The sequence below is a fragment of the Pinus tabuliformis genome, chromosome 2_2 (assembly GCF_031772625.1).
Source record: "Pinus tabuliformis cultivar Carrire ecotype Pingquan chromosome 2_2, CPIR1, whole genome shotgun sequence".
Lineage (NCBI taxonomy): Eukaryota > Viridiplantae > Streptophyta > Pinopsida > Pinales > Pinaceae > Pinus > Pinus tabuliformis.
The window spans coordinates 573805336-573822371 of record NC_142300.1 but is presented as its reverse complement, the minus strand read 5'-3'; positions in this window follow the sequence as shown (position 1 = coordinate 573822371).

The following is a 17036-nucleotide window of genomic DNA, read 5'->3' as shown; positions in this document are numbered from 1 at the left end:
CAACAATCTGATCCAAACTTGCTTGACATAGGGGCTAATCCCTCTAGGGTCAAAATTGGAAAATGCCTTAAACAAGATGAAACTTTTTACACTATTTAGGGTAGCTTAAATCACTTCTAGGAGGCTTAATAGGGTTGGAAAAAACCTCTTTTATGAATCCATAATCTCGGGGTTTTACTAATTCCATGAAGATATTTCTCTAATAATATTCTAGAATTGTGAGGGCACTTCCAAACCCTCAAATTGATGTCAAACAGACCTTGGAATCACAAAAAAGTATGGTCAACTTGCACTTGGGCCTCTAGATAAGAAATTATGGCACAAATCCCAAGGAAAACATAGAGTTCAAAAATTTAATGCATTGATTTTATTTCTAGATTATAAGTAAACAAATTTCAATGGTTTATTTTTAATTTTTGATAATTATATTTTTATTTTTCCCTGTATTATTGAATGTATAGAAAAATAAAAGGAAATCATTTTGGATTTTTTGAAATAAGTGGTTGGTTATTGGATTAGAGTATAAGTTCCTTATCTCCACTAATGAAATTGGGGTCAAGATGAATTCCCTTCTTAAAGTTGGTTATGTAATGATTTTAAATTAGGGAAAGAGGCTAGAACCTTGGAAGTTAAATTAGAATATTGTCTAATCAAGATAAGATATGAAATCAAATCCCTACATGAAGGGATCTCTCTAAGCGAAGGCATTCAACCACAAGGTCAAATGTTGAATGAAATAAAATCAAAACCCTTATAAAGTAACCCTTGAGAGTATGTCCTAATAAGGAAACTCAATGTTTATCTCACACCAATAAGGGACAAGTGGGAGAGAAAACCCTTGATGTCTCCTTCCAAGTTTTAAATTTTCCCTTTAGTGAATCAATCTATGCACCCTTATAGTGGTTTTGAATCATCACAATATTGCTTTATTAAAAAAATAAGAAAGAGGGACTTCAATAATTGACACCAAAGCTCCATGAAAATATTGCATTTTTGCACAATGATCTCAACAAATCACAACAATTTGGAAGGAAAGTTAGCTCTCAATTTATAGAATTAGCTCTCAACATCTCTTCACATTTTTCTCTCTAGCAATGTCTAGTGAACTTCAAAAAATATTGACTTGTCATCCACAAAAGACTTGGATATTAATTCATTACATAAAAAAATGATTTACATTACTTAAAACCCTCAAGAAAGGTGATCACATCTTCCAAAGGGGAAACATCTTTCAAATAACTCAAATAAAACCTAAAATATTACTTATTCACCTTCAAAGTATGCCTCAAATAAAATCCCATGCTCATACCAAAAATCAAGGAACTTCTTTGAACCATCGTAATGACTTCCCGAGTTCAAAAATGGATCATGAAAACCCAAATAAACAAAGTGATGTCAAAGATAAATGGAGTCCTATTTTCTTGAATGGTCCAATGTATCCCTTGAAAACATTTTGAGGTGGCTTTAAATAATTTTTAGATTCCTTAGGAGGCCCAACGTTTCCCTTTCTTGCTCAATATCCTCTTGAAATTGGCCTTTTAACTCCCAAAGGTTATCCCAAAGGTGGGTGTCTTTATATTTTGGTCTTCTTCTTGCCCTCATTGAAGGGAAATGTTGTTTAGAATGATGTACAAATCTTGGTTTCTTTCCTTTCATTCCTAACCTTGGTCCTTGATTCTTGTAACATCATTTCTCTTCAATTTTTGCACCTCCACATCACATTAAGTACGTGCCACATCATCAATTTTATCCCCATAATTGTCATAAGTCAACCCTCTTTTGGAGAATAAATAAGACTTGAAATGACACTTTGAGAAATGCATTTTGGTTGCTTTGACTTGGAGATGACTTAAATTACCTTGGAGACTGTAATGGACATCATTCCTTGCCTTGGGAAACATAAAATGTGCCTCTAGGAGTGCAAATGCGTTGTGAATTATGGGATTTCCATGTAAAAATGATGATGTAAAATAATAAATCCCAAAGGTGTGCATATAGAAGAAAGCATGGTACATATGAGGAATAAACATAGGTGTGCTAAGCATGGGTGTTTCCACCCTTACAAATACAATAAGTGAGTAACTATTGGCTTTCTTGAATGATGTGTCCAAATAGATCCATCTCGAGAATGTCCACATACCTGCCCAGGACATAAATTCTAGACATGGCAAGGAGTTATTCCCACCAATGGATAGTTGGCTATAAAGGAAATAAAACTAATCACCTTGAGAATAAGGGCTAAAAGGACTACCCGTCACCTCTGGCTTGGCTATCTGCCTTTCCGACCAACTCATATGGTAGTGGGGACAGCTGACCACCACTTACCCTGGCTGGCTTAGACGAAGACTTTCTTTGTTATGGGAAGGCTTCAACCTCTGTCAAAATTATTTTGATGAGTCAATAGAAACCTTAATTTCTTTCTCCGAGCTGAGCTCCTAAGGCTAAGGCCTATGCCTGCTTAAGCTTGACCGAACTACTATTATATACACTTAGGAGCAGTTCCTACTCCTTTTCTACTTATCCCTTACATCAAAACGGCCAGTGCAAGCAGTGGAAGCAATTGATTTTGATGAAAATCAATTGATTGCTGATCACTAGATAGATCTTTATGATCCAGATCATAAGTATAAAATAGGTTATGAGATCTTTTATATTACAACAATATAGGGTGGATCTATTGTATTACAATAATATAGGGTAGGGATTGCTTTTAATTTTTTTTGAAAAGAAAAAAAAGTAATCATGATTGGTCCACATGGTGGAATACCTCATAGCCAACACGCATGGCCTTTATAGGGAAATAAATTGCATTCATTTGGGCTTATAATGGTGTTGTTTTTGTCAAAAACTTGATGTGTACACTATATAAGATTTAGGGCATAACATGTTCATCTATGAGTTGAATTCAATCAAATATTAGGAGAATATTGAAGCAAACAACATGGATAGGATCATTACAAACACAATTTTACAAATGTCATGACACACACACAGACACACATAATATCAGTTGGACATTCAAGGTTCCAAGGAAGAATATTTACTACAAGTAGCAGTTAACGTGTAATCCTTTATTATCTCCTTGTTTTTTTTATATCAAGACCAACAATGACTGCTAGTCAAGTCTATTTACATAAATTAGGACATAAATCTTATCAATTCGAGAGTTTGCTAACTTGGGAATACACCACTATATATGAGGAGCTAATCCCATATTTATAATTTCACATAGTGCTTAAGGATGAAATTGATTATATTTAATTCTAAAGAAATTAGAAGTTGTAGCTATTATGATTTAACTAAAGATGCAATTGAAAATGAGATTTAAACTAATATGAGATGAAAATATAAATGATAGCTAAGTCACTACAATGGAAAAACTGAAGCAAAGTTCTTGTTTATCAATTTAAAATGAACTAATATTCTTCTATCTATGCTACATAAGCTTACATCGGTAAAAAAGCAGGGTGTGGGAATATATCCATTGAGAAAGGCCCACACAACAATGCTCATTTCACTTATGCAGATTGTTAATGGAAGTAGAAATTTTAAGCACGCGTATTTGAAATGAAAACTATTCTAAATCAAAGAAAAGTACATAACTAACTCAAGTTTAATTGGTCGATCAACCATGGATTAGGGTCTCCACTAGTAGAAATTTTAGTTGTAGTGTCTTTATTTCACTCGCTTAGGTGGACTAAAGACTGGCAACAATACTCCTTTAGAATCCTCAATAGTTTGTTCAATCAAGCAATACTCAAATCAGTCTGAAAAGAAAATAGCATTTATATTTAAAGGAAGCTAAGGCTATTCACATACATTACAACAACTAAAGTATAATTAAAGGAAAATAAAGCTATAAATAAGCAATGAATAGTTTGCCAGTCAATTCAATTGTACTAGAATTCCATAACATTTTATCTTATCAATATGAGTTTGTAAACTTATGAAGATTAAAGGAAAATATATGCAAGAACTTAATTTGTAATTCTATCAAATGTAAATTTACAATAAATGAAATTATATTCTATGAAACAAATTAAATCTAATCAATCTCAATATGATCATGGTTCTGAAACATTTATAGATCCTCTTTGCAATGTAGAAATTCAGTTGATTTTTAACAACAAACTTTCTCAAAAATATTTGAATATAATTGTTTGTAGTTTTTAAATATTTGAACCCTATTTAATCGAAAGTTCCATATGATTAGCCTACATCATATTGACACACAAAAAGCAATTAAAATCTAAACTACTTGAAATTGAACTTCACAATACAAATAAACCTAAGTGATCACTTGACTAATTCTAAATTTGAATTATGTTTGAAGTTATTTTTCAAGTGCTTGATTAACAAAGTGTAATGAAAACATAGTACTTGTTTTAATGCTAAAAAACCAGAGTATTTCTAATGTTGTAAAAAATAGAATATGTAAATTAGACTATGAAAAACAAAGGAAAATACACTATGAAAAACTTATAAGAAAGTGTTTCCCATCCTAGCATAGGGGGCCATCTTGGTGGTCACACATGCTTTAAAGGAAACTCAAAAGATAAAACTACTAATCAATCACAATTACATTACACACACAAATAATAGAACTTGGCTAGTTTACAAATTATATTAAGGATTAAGAGTTCACACAATAAGCTTAAATTCCAAATTTGGTTGTTGTCTCTAATGAGCGATACTAAAAGTTATAAAGTTTATAAAATAAAAACTCTTAGAATCTTATTGTTACAAATTACAACTATATACTATGACTAAGAGTTCTAATTCTATTTTCTAGAGTCAAGGCATATAGCTCTGCAGGTTTTAACCCCATACATAAATTATCTACATACGAATTCTAAAAATAGAAAATAAACAATGGTGAGAGAATAAAACATAAAACATATATACACAAAGATTTTCCCCTGGATCCCAAAATCGGGACTACTAGATTTATTTTTCATTATATTCCTTTCAATGTTACAATATATTTATATACATTCTGAAGCATCCATAAACCCCAATCCATTAACCCTGGATTAGAACATAACCACAGTTCCCTTGACCGGATCTACAAAATACCATGGAATGAAAACCATCATGCCCAAAACCATGTGCGAAATCCATGCATAAAACCATAGGTAGGTCCTCCCCCCTGCATACCCCACAATAGGGAGGTAGCCACCCCCCCGTGGCCCCTGCACAACGCCCTGCACAACGTACAAGGGAGGTGGTATCCCCCCACGTATGAGGTAGTTGTGGAAAGAAAATAACACAACCCAACAAGCTCGACTTGTTGCGTGATGTTGTGTGAATGTAGAATATCACATGTTAGTCATTGAAATTTTGTTCTCTAACATTAGATATTGCAAAACATGTAATGATCCCTTATCACAATATTTTAATGCTCTGTCATGGTGCCATGTCACAATTCTTCAATAGTTTGCCTCTACAATATATCATGTAACTGTTCACCACTACAATGATGACACATTTTCCTTTTTAGTGCGCCTAATATGTGGGTAACCATCCTAGTGGTTTTTACCACATGCTCCATTACTCCGTTCAATTGAGCTATCCCTAGAGGTGCACCACCTTACAAACCTTTTATAGGTTTACAAAGAAGGGACATATTATATCAATTTCTACAATCACCACATTTTACCTTGTTTTTATAAATAAAACATATAAACACTAGAATATTAGACATATTACCTTCAAATATCTTTCTTGTAACCTTTATAGCTCTAATAACATATATATAAATGGTGTCAAAAGTATGCAAAAAGGATGGTTATGAAGGTTTCTAAAATATGAAAATGGTCAAAACTATAATAGAAAGGTGACAAAAAGGAGCTAATTCCTTGACCCATATTTTCCCCATGCTTAAGATTTTGCATTTCCCCATGCACTAACTAAGTTTCAAATTTTTTATTATTCTCCTAATCACAACACCATCTTGGAAGCTTGAATAAGCATATTCAAATTATTTTGAGTGTTTTTATTCTTCATTACAATTGACCATCTCAGTTTCTTCATGATAACTTTAGCTTTTAATATCTTGGTCTTGGATTATGGTGCATGTTGAAATGTGGTTGTCATTAATGTCAACCCAAGCAATGCTAGAAGAAGCCCCACTTTTGTTGACAAATATGTATTTATAAAATCATGATTTTTGGAGTCAAGGTCTCCTTCATTGGATGCTCCTCATCGTGCTGGTTCCAATGGTATATGGCATGCCTCATGGTTCATCTCGGATAGGGAGTTATGCCCGATCAAAGGTCAAATACCCATTCTAATGGTCAAAGCTCTGAAAATAAGATGGTGCAGTAGTTCATTGTTGGCCTAGATGGATTTTCATGAGAAGTCTTAATAGATTAATTATTGTTAAAATTTTTAATTGGAGGGATATTCATCAAAGACCCATTATCGATTGTTTATTAATTAAATTGGTCCTAAAGCTTTTTGGCTCCAAAATTAAATTTAAAATTAAATTTCAATTTTTTTTTTCCATTCAAAAATATAGTTGGGATTCCCTCCTTTCTACAAGTTGGTTCCCACAAATCACACCATTCAAGATCTATAAAAAGGGGCACACGTCTCATCACAAAGGCACGGTTCTTAACGCTTACCTAATGGCAAGTTAGTTTTGTGATTATTTGTGGCTAGAGAGTAGTCTTGCACATCCAATGTACAAGCCAAAGCTTGATGATTCTTAGGCTTAATGTTTTATCTTTCTGACAATAGATATTCGTTGGGATATCTAAGTGAATGCTAAGCTTATTTAGCCTACTCTGAGGCAGATTTGAGACACTTCTAAAGTTAGTTTGAGGGTTACACGCAAATATATTTTTTAGTCCTTAAAGGTAGATTATTATACCTCATTCCTGTCTCAATTTGAGGCAAATCAATGTCCATTTCTAAGACTGTTTGGGGCCATTCACATCTCTTTAATTGGTCTAATCTAGAGAACACATAAAATTTCATTCTTTTGGATTTTCTTCATCACTATTAAGGGCATATACAAGGAAGATTTGTGAGAATGATGCGACTCCTTTTGACACAACAAGGTCTAAAGCCAAGTGTTTTGGAGCCTATTTTCTAAGGTTGATCTAAGGTCAAAGCTTAAAGGACTTGAGTTAGGTTTCAGTAATTATTTGGCTATGATATTTAAGCTTATATATACCTATTCAACCTTCTCTGATCTCAATTTTTGCCTCTACAATAGGGCATTACCTAAACCTATTAAAAGTATGCAAATCAAAGATCTCTTGCTATCATTGTAGGTGATGAAGGCCTTGATCTAAGGCACTGGCTCATATTTCTTTGTCTAAATCCGTAAAGGATTCTAAAGCGAACTCTAAAGTGATGCAACTTCCATCAAAGATAAAAGGCACCTGGATCTTAAGCATCTTGCAAACTACAATTGCATTGTACCTTGACTATAGTAAGGGCATTATGAAGTATAGTTCTAGATTTTAAACTAAAATGAATTGGCTATGAAGTTATTGATTATTTTTGGCATAAGGTTTAATTGAATTACCTCTTGTTTGTGGAATAACTCAGAATATCCTTCAAGATCTAACATTTGGTCACAATAGTTAAAATATATAAGTTAGATTAATACCTCATGGAAAGAAATCATCTACAACAGTGAAAATAAGGGAAAAGGCATCAACATCAGTAGTAGAAGGAAGACATCTTGATAGTGTACAAATTTAGGACAAGTTAAAAGGGAAATTTTCCTTGAAAGAGGGTTTACTTTGACCAAGTAACATCTTCAGGTACAATAGTGGCACTATTTGCTTCAACACATTAGAGATCTAAGGTATTGAAATACCTGCTCAGTTTCATTATTACATCATTTTGCAGTAGGTGAAGATGTATGGGTTTTATTGCACATCTGAAGTACATATTAGTAGTAAGGGATTTATTGAAAATCTTTGTAAGTGATTCATTATCCCTGGTATGAGATCCCACAATTGTTTTTATATTTTATTATCATGTTGAGGGTGGTTGTGTGGTGAAAGGTAGGAGAGTGAAGTATCCTTCAGGTTGTAGTCTGATAACACTTCAGGGTGACAGGGTGGTGCTACGACAAGTTGAAGCTTCTAGCGTTTTGGAGAATCCTATTAATTGTAGCTAATAAAACCATGATGTTGGAGCGTGCATCCAATTGGAGTTGGTAAAACCAGGGTGTAAGAACATCCTTTCATGAGTTGAAGCTTCCTAATAATTTTAACACTTTTCTAGAGTAATATGGAGTTGGGGCTTCCCTTTTAGTTGGGGATAAAGCATAATTTTGTACTCATACAAATATTAGAAAAGAATTTAGTTGTTTTTCTCTGGGAAGGGTTTCAACATAAACATATCTAGTGCATTGTTCTTTTGATCTATTGATGTTTTACATATTATTAATGATATGAAAAAAGTTAATAATTTACTAATTGATAAGAAATATTGATTCACCCCTTTTAGTATTTCCAATAATTGGTATCAAAGAAGGTTCCTTCACAAATAGTCTAACTACTAGAAGGGAGATCATGGAGTGCACAAAGGTCAGAGTTCTAGTAATTAATGGAAAGAGCTATGCACTTTGTAGTGGAAGATTGAAAGCATATGTGAAAGCACATGATTTCTGGAATTTATTAAAGAATCGATACACAAAACCCTTTACTCCTCCAACATATGACACATGTAAAAAGCTCTATGAAAGTAATGCTAAAGCTAAGGGTGATATCTTGAATGGATTAACATAATAAATATATGTTAAAGTAATGTATTGCAAATCAACGAAAGAAATTTGGGACAAGCTCCAAAACATATATCAAGGGAACAAGAAAATCAAGGAGGCAAAGTTTCAAACCTTTGCAGGAAAATTTGAGCAGTGGAAATTGAATGAAGATGAAAATATTGTAGCATATTTTCTCTAGGTTGATGCAGTGGTAAACATCATATAAGGACTGGGATAACCAATGGAAAAAAAAGGTAGTTTTACAAAAAATACTAACATCGCTTCCAATGAGATTAGATGCTAAAGTCTCAGTGTTAGAAGAAAGACCAGGCTTAGAAAATGTTAGCATGGATGAGCTACATGGAATCATTATAGCCTCCTAAATGAGAACATAGCAAGAGAACCTATCCAAAATAGAACCAACTTTTATGACATCCTAGAAGAAAGGGAAAAATAAACAACAATTGAAGCCAAGCCCCAGTTGCAGCAACAATGTGATTTCATATGAAGAGATAACATACTTTGTGAGGAAGCTAAAAAGAGGAACAAGCAAGTATATAGATAATATTCCCTTTAAATGTTTTAATGGTGGCAAGATTGGCCATTTTTCTTCTAATTATGCCAAGAACTAAGACAATGATGACGAAGAAGAAGCTCCAAGGAAATTCAAGAAGAATCAAAGGAAATACAAGAAGCAAGGCAAAAAGAAAGGCTTTAAGAAAAAAATATATTCAAAAGAAGATAAATCCTCATATGAAGAAGAGAGTGATAGCGACAGTGAAAATGACATGGGAAGAGTATTATTCATGGCAAGGTACAATAGGAAGGAAACTTCTGAAGAGAAAGAAGAAGATGAAGAAGAAGAAGGCGATATTTTTCTTGAAAGAGAGCTTGTCAATGCTTTAAAAGATCTCAAGGTTTAAAGAAGAAATGTCAAAGCGCTAGAAGCCAAGCTAAGATAATTGAGGGAACATGCCAAAAGCCTCAATAAGATGACTAGAGACTCAGAGAATATTATCATCAATATTAAGGTACTGTTGGAAGAGACCAAAGAAATTTAAGAATCACTCAAAATATAACTAGAAGAGAGCAAAAAGACAAGGGAAGAGTTGGAAGCAGAGATAGTCTCTTTGTGAAAGGAAGCGCCAAAAAAGAATGTCCAACAAAAATTTGAAAACAACTACAAAGTATTGGATGAAATAATCAACAATCAAAGGCCATGTAGTGAGAAGACAAGATTATGCTACAAGAAAACATCCGTGAAAGGTTCAAGTTCCTCAACAATAGAAAAGGAAGATGAAGATAAAACTTATGAAAAAGTTATTAAGGGTTCCATCAAGAAGGAGCAAAGATTACAAGTAAAGCAGAAGGTTCAAGAGGCATAAATCAACAACCCACAGAGAAAAAATATCAAGAATAAGGCTTTTGGAAAACAAAATCGCAAAGAAGACATCCTCTTCTTAGGTATCAAACCATCTTTCTTGGTGTTTGTTATTCTTGCAGTAATTTTAGACATAAAGGTGTAAAATGCAAAGCCTATGCTACGAACATAAGAAACTTTGGTAGTTACTCCAAGAATGATTATCCCAGAAAATATGGGGAAGATTACAAGAAAAAATATAATTGTTTTAGATACTTGAGATGAAGTAGAATGCTAGAAATGAAACAATTTTAGACATTTGGTTAAAGACTACATGTTAATCACTCCTCCAAGGGAATCACAACATGTTTTCAAGGCTCCCCCAAAGGTTTGGAAAAATAAACATGAAAGTTGTGTTATTTCCTTAAAGGCTAAAAACAATAAAAATGTATGATATGTTGATAGTGGTTGCTCAACACATATGACAGGGGATAAGAAAAAAATTGTATCTTTGTAGGAAGTAGTAACAATGGAACAATCTCATTCAGAAATGATAGCTCTACAAAGGTAATAGGAAAGGGTACAATTATGCTTGAAACCAAGAAAGCTACAACAAAAGATGTGTTACTCATTGAAAATTGAACCACTATCTACTGAGTATGAGTCAATTGCACATCAAATATGTGATCAAGGGCACATGTTGTTGTTTGACTCAAAGAAATGTGAAATAATAAGGGAGAAATTAGGTAGGTTGGTGGCAAAAACAACAAGAACTCCAAATGATATATACACCTTGGATGAGATTGGAAAGGAAGGTTGTTTCTTGGCTAAAGAGGATGAAATTTGGCTTTAGCACAGAAGGATGGGACACATGAACTTCGATAACCTAGTTAGAATCAACAAAAAGGTAGTTGTGAGAGAAATGCCAAAGACTTTAAAACTAGCTAGCACTTCATGTAAGCACTATAAGCATGGAAACAAAAAAGAGTTGAGTTCAAGACCAAGGAACATTTCACTTCAAAACCATTAGAGTTGGTACACACCAACTTATGTGGATTGTTGAGAATGAAAGGATTATATGGTGAACAATACTTCATGCTAATGGTTGATGATTATATTGGGATGACAATAGTTAACTTTTTGAAGAAGAAATCTGAAGTCTTTGAATGCTTGAAAATCTATAAGTAGATGGTTGAGAATGAAATTGGTCTGAAAATCAAATGTCTGAGATCTGATAATGGAGGGGAGTTCACATCTAATGAATTCCATGTGGGGAACAAGGAATAAAGAGACAATTCTCAGCTAGGACACCATAACAAAATGGAGTAGTTGAAAGAAATAATAGGCAATTAAACAAATGGCTAGGACCATGCTAAATGATTCCAAATTAGGTGATGTCTTTTGGGTCTAGGAAGTGGAGACAACAATACACATTCTAAATAGAGGTATTATTAGAAGCAATAGTGACAAGACCCCATATTAACTATGGAAAGGAAAATCAACAAATGTGAAGTACTTCAGATTTTTTAGAAACAAATCCTACATTAAGAGGGAGGAGAAGAAGATCTGGAAATTTGACTCTCAAGTAGACGAAGGCATATATATTGGCTACTCATAAAAGAGAAAAGAATATAGATGCTATAATCTAAGACTCAATAAGATTGTGGAGAGCATAAATGTAATCTTTGATGAAACAAAGATGAAGCAAGGATCATCATCTTCAAGGAATGAAGAAACACAAGAACCAGAGCAAGAAGAAAATGTTAAGGAAGAAGAAGCAGGAAATCAAAAGCAATCAACTACCAATCAAGAAAACAATCAACAAGAACCATATAAGGTCCCAAATGCTGGTACTAGAGGAATCAACCATCAGATCAGATTATTGACAATGTAAATGCAGTGACATGAACTAGAAGAAGAAGGCCAGAACAAAGTCAACTCAAAATATTATCCACGCTTGAGCCTAGAATTTTTGAAGAAGCTAGCCATGATGAACACTAGATCAAGGCCATAGAAGAAGAAATGGATCAAATTGAAAAGAATGACACATGGGAATTGGTTCCAAGGTTACATGACAAAAATGTCATCGGCACAAAATCGGTCTTCAGGAAGAAGATAAATGAAGATGGACAAGTAACCAAGAGAAAAGCAAGATTGTTTCATAAAGGATATGTGTGGGTTGAAGGAATAGAATTCTAAGAGACATTTCCACTGGTAGCCACAATGGAAGCCATTAGGATGCTCTTGGCCTATGCTTGTTCGAGAAGGATTAAGGTGTATAAGAAGGATGTCAAGTCAAATTTCTTAAATGAGGAATTGCGGGAAGAAGTCTACATAGAACAACCTGAAGCATTTTTTTCTTACTAACAAGAATGATTATGGTTTCATGTTAAAGAAGGCTTTATATGGTCTCAAGCAACCTCCTAGATCTTGGTATGCTTGTATGGACAGGTATTTGTAGAAAAAAGCATTTAAAAGAGGAAATGGTGATAACAACCTATCTACAAAGATTGAACAAGACAACTTGATTATCCCCGAAGTGTATGTGGATGATATCATCTTTGGAAGCAATGATGACAGGATGAGTAAGAATTTTGCAAAATATATGTAGAGTGAGTTTGAGATGTCATAACTTGGTGAATCAAATTTCTTCTCGGGACTCTAAATATCTAAGAAAGATGATGGCATATTCATTTTTCAAACCAAGTACATTAAGGAAATGTTGAAGAAGTTTTAAGTAGAAGATAGCAAACTTGTTAGCACTCCGATGGTGATCGGTTGCAAGTTAGGCAAGGACAATATATCCAAGGATGCAGAAAAAAATGTATAATCGATGATTGGAAGGCTATTGTATGTAACAACTTCCACACCAAATGTAATGCAGGCAGTTGGATAGGTAGCATGTTTCCAAGCAGCACCAAAAGAATGCAATGTTTTTGTAGCGAAAAGGATCCTTCGATATCTCAAAGGAACAATAGATTTTGGTTTATGGTATCTAAAAGGAAATGCTCTAACTATCACAACCTATACAGATGCAGACTGGGTAGGAAGTGTTGATGATCATAAAAGCACCAGTGGAGCAACCATCTACTTGGGTAATTGTCTCGTATCGTTGTTGAGCAAGAAGTAGTCTTCAATCTCTTTATCTATAGTACAAGCAAAATATATCACAATATTTGCATGTTGTACTTAGGTCCTCTGGATGAAGCAAAATTTAATGAGCCCATTCCAATGTTTTTTGACAACACCAATGCCATGAGTCTCTCCAAGATTACTGTCATGCATTCAAAAAGAAAACACATTCCTATTAAATATCACTTTCGACAAGAAAAGGTTGCAAATACGAATATTGTGGTTGAGTACATTGGGACAAAGGAGAAATTTGCCAATATATTCACTAAACCTCTGCCTCAAGAACCATTTGAATATCTTCGGTAGAAACTTGCGATTTTATTAGTTTCATGTTGATATGCATTCCATATAGCCAAGAATATAGGGAGAGACAAGCATATGACAAGATGAAATATGATGTTATCTTGCAAGGTGGAGTTAATTTTTGCCATTAATGTCAAAGGGGGAGAGAAATCAAGGGAAGAAGATCAAAGGCATGAAGTTAGGGGAGTAGTGATTTCAAGGGGAGTACGCATGTTGCCATCAGTGGCAAAGGGGTGATTGTTGAAATGTGGTTGTCATTGATGTTCACTTTCATTTGATGCTCCTCATCATGCCAATTCCAGGGGTATATAGAAGGCCTCATGGTTCATCTAGGATAGGGAGTTATGCTTTATTAAAGGTTAAAGCGCCCTTCTTATGGTCAAAGCTCCCAAAATAAGATGATGTGGAAGCTCATCATTTGCCTAGAAGGATTTTCATGAGAAGTCCTAATAAAATAATTCTTGTTGAAAATTTTAATTGGAGGGATATTCATCAAAGGGTCATTATCAATTTTTTATAAATTAAAATGGTCCTAAATGTTTTCAGCTTGAAAATGAAATTTAAAATGAAATCTAAAAATTTATTTTTCCCTCCGAAAGATAGGTTGGCTTCAGTCCTTTCTACAAGTTGTCTCCCTCAAATGATACCATTCAAGATCGATAAAAAGGGGCACTCACCTCATCACAAAGGCATGGTTCTAAATGCTTATCTAAAGGAAATTTAGTTATGTGATTATCTGCAACCAAAGAGTAGTCTTGCACATCCAAAGTACAGGAAAAAGCTTGAAGATCTCAGGCTTAATGTTTTATATTTCTAACTATGGTTATTCGCTAGGATCTCTCACTGAATTTTGAACTTATTTAGACTCCTCTAAGGCATATTTGAGATACTTGAGAAGTCGATTTGAGGTCTACATGTAGAAATATTTTTGTTTCCATGAAGGTATATTACTCATACTCATTCCTGTCTCAATAGGAGGCAAATTAGTGTCCATTTTTAAGTCTATTTTGGGGTATTCACATCTCTTTAACTGGTCTGATAGAGGGCACACATCAAATGGTGTTATTTTGAATTTTATTCATCACTATTAAGGGCATATACAAGGCATATTTTTGAGACTAGTGTGACTCCTTTTGATATAAATTCCAACCCCTGCTAGGGCACAACAAGGTCCGAAGCCAATTATTTTGGAGCCTATTTTCTGAGGCTAATCCCTGGTCAAATATTGAAGGACTTAAGTTAGGGTTTCATAATTATTTGCCTTTGATATTTAAGCTGTCAGTACACCTAACTTCTATGATCTCATGTTTGGCCTCTACAAGAGGGCATGACTTGAACCTATTAAAAGTCTGCATATAAAATATCTTTTACTATCATTGTAGGTGTTCAAGGCCTTGATCTAAGTAACTAGTTCATATTCTTTTGTCTCAATCCGTAAAGGATTTTGGAGTGAAATCTGAAGTGATGTAGCTTCCATAAAAGATAAAAGGAACCTAGATCTGAATCATCTTGCAGACTATAGTTGCATGATATCTTGACTATAGTAAGGGCATTCTAAAGTATAGTTCCAAATTTTAAATTGATATGAATTGGCTCTTAAGTTATTGATTATTTTTGTCATAAGGTTCCACCAAATTACCACTCATTTGTGTGCTAACTCAAATTATCCTTCAAGATCTAACATCTAGTAACAATAGTTAAAAGATCTAAATTAGATTCATAACTCATGGAAATAAATCATGTATAAATGTGAAAACAAGGGCGAATGCATCAACATCAGTGGTAGAAGAAAGACATCTTGATATTCTAAAAATCTAGGTCAAGTTAAAAATGCAGTTTTCCTTGAAAGACGATTTACTTTGACCAAGTAGCATCTTCGGGAATATTTAGGTACAATAGTGGCACTATTCGCGCTAGCACATCATAAATATTACGTACAGAAATATGTGACATCCCTTGGTTAATATTTCCCTCTTGTAAACAATTGAAATTATTTTAATGGCTGAGAGAGAGACACAAATTCCATTACTCGAGGAAGGAGGTTGCTTGAGAAAATGGTTGTTTTTAAATATCAGTCCTAGTTGGATGAAAATAATTAAATGTGTTTACTATGCATTAAATTTAACTAAAGATATAGGGACAAATCCAAGTGCCCTTTAGCTCCAACCATAAGTAAGAAAATGATAAGATTAAAGATAGGCATGGGTTGTGCTGTCAGTACGTGGACTGTTGTGCACATCGTGGGAAGTGAGGGGTAGTTAGTTTGTTTTGGGATGGATGAGAACATTCATGGAAGTATTCATACATATTTTTTTCTCTCTCTCAAGCACAAGCAAGAGGCATTAGCAAAAACCACAACATTTAGAATTGTTATGTAATAATATATAGCCAAAAGGGAGATCAAGTGACCCTTTTACTTGGGTAATTGTCTTGTACCACGGTTGAGCAAGATGTAGTCTTCAATCTCTTTATCCATAGTAGAACTAGAATATATCACAACATTTGCATGTTGTATTCAGGTCCTTTGGATGAAGAAAACTTTTTAGGATCTTCAAGCGAAATTTAATGAGCACATTCCAATGTTTTGTGACAACACCAACACCATAAGTCTCTACAAAAACCATGTCACACATTCAAAAACAAACCACATTACGTTGAATATCACTTTCGATGAGAAAAGGTTGCAAATAAGAATATCGTAGTTGAGTACATTGGGACAAAGGAGCATATTTCCAATATCTTCACTAAACGTCTACCTCAAGAAATCTTTGAGTATCTTTGGTAGAAACTTGGGATTTTATTAGGTTCACATTGATACGCATTCAATCTATCCAAGAAGATAGGGGGAGACAAGCACGTGGCAAGATGAAATAATAACCTATCTTGTCGGGGGGAGTTACTTTTTGTCATTAATGTCAAAGGGGGAGAAAAATCAAGGGAAGAAGATTAGAGGCATGGAGTAAGGGGGAGTAGTGATTGCAGGGGGAGTAAGCGTGTTTTCATCAATGAAAAGGGGTGATTGTTGAAATGTGGTTGTCATTGATGTCAACCCAAGTAGTGCCACAAGAAGCCTCGCTTGTGTTGACAAAGATGACTTGGAAAATCATGATTTTTGGGGTGAAGGTTACCTTCATTCAATGCTCCTCATTGTGCCAATTCCAAGGGTATATGGCATGCCTCATAGTTAATCTCAGATAGGGAGTTATAATTGATCAAAGGTTAAAGCTCCCAAAATAAGATGATGTGGCAGCTGATCATTAGCCTAGAAGGATTTTCTTTAGAAGTATTAATAAATTAATTATTGTTGAAATTTTTAATTGGAGGTATATTCATCGGAGGCCAATTATCAATTTTTTATAAATTAAATTGGCCCTAAAGGTCTTTTGCTTGACAATGAAATTTAAAATTAAATTTCAAAAATTATTTTTCCCTCCAAAAAGATAGGTCAACTTCCCTCCTTTCTACAAGTCGTCCTCCTCAAATGGCACCATTCAAGATTTATAAAAAGGGGCA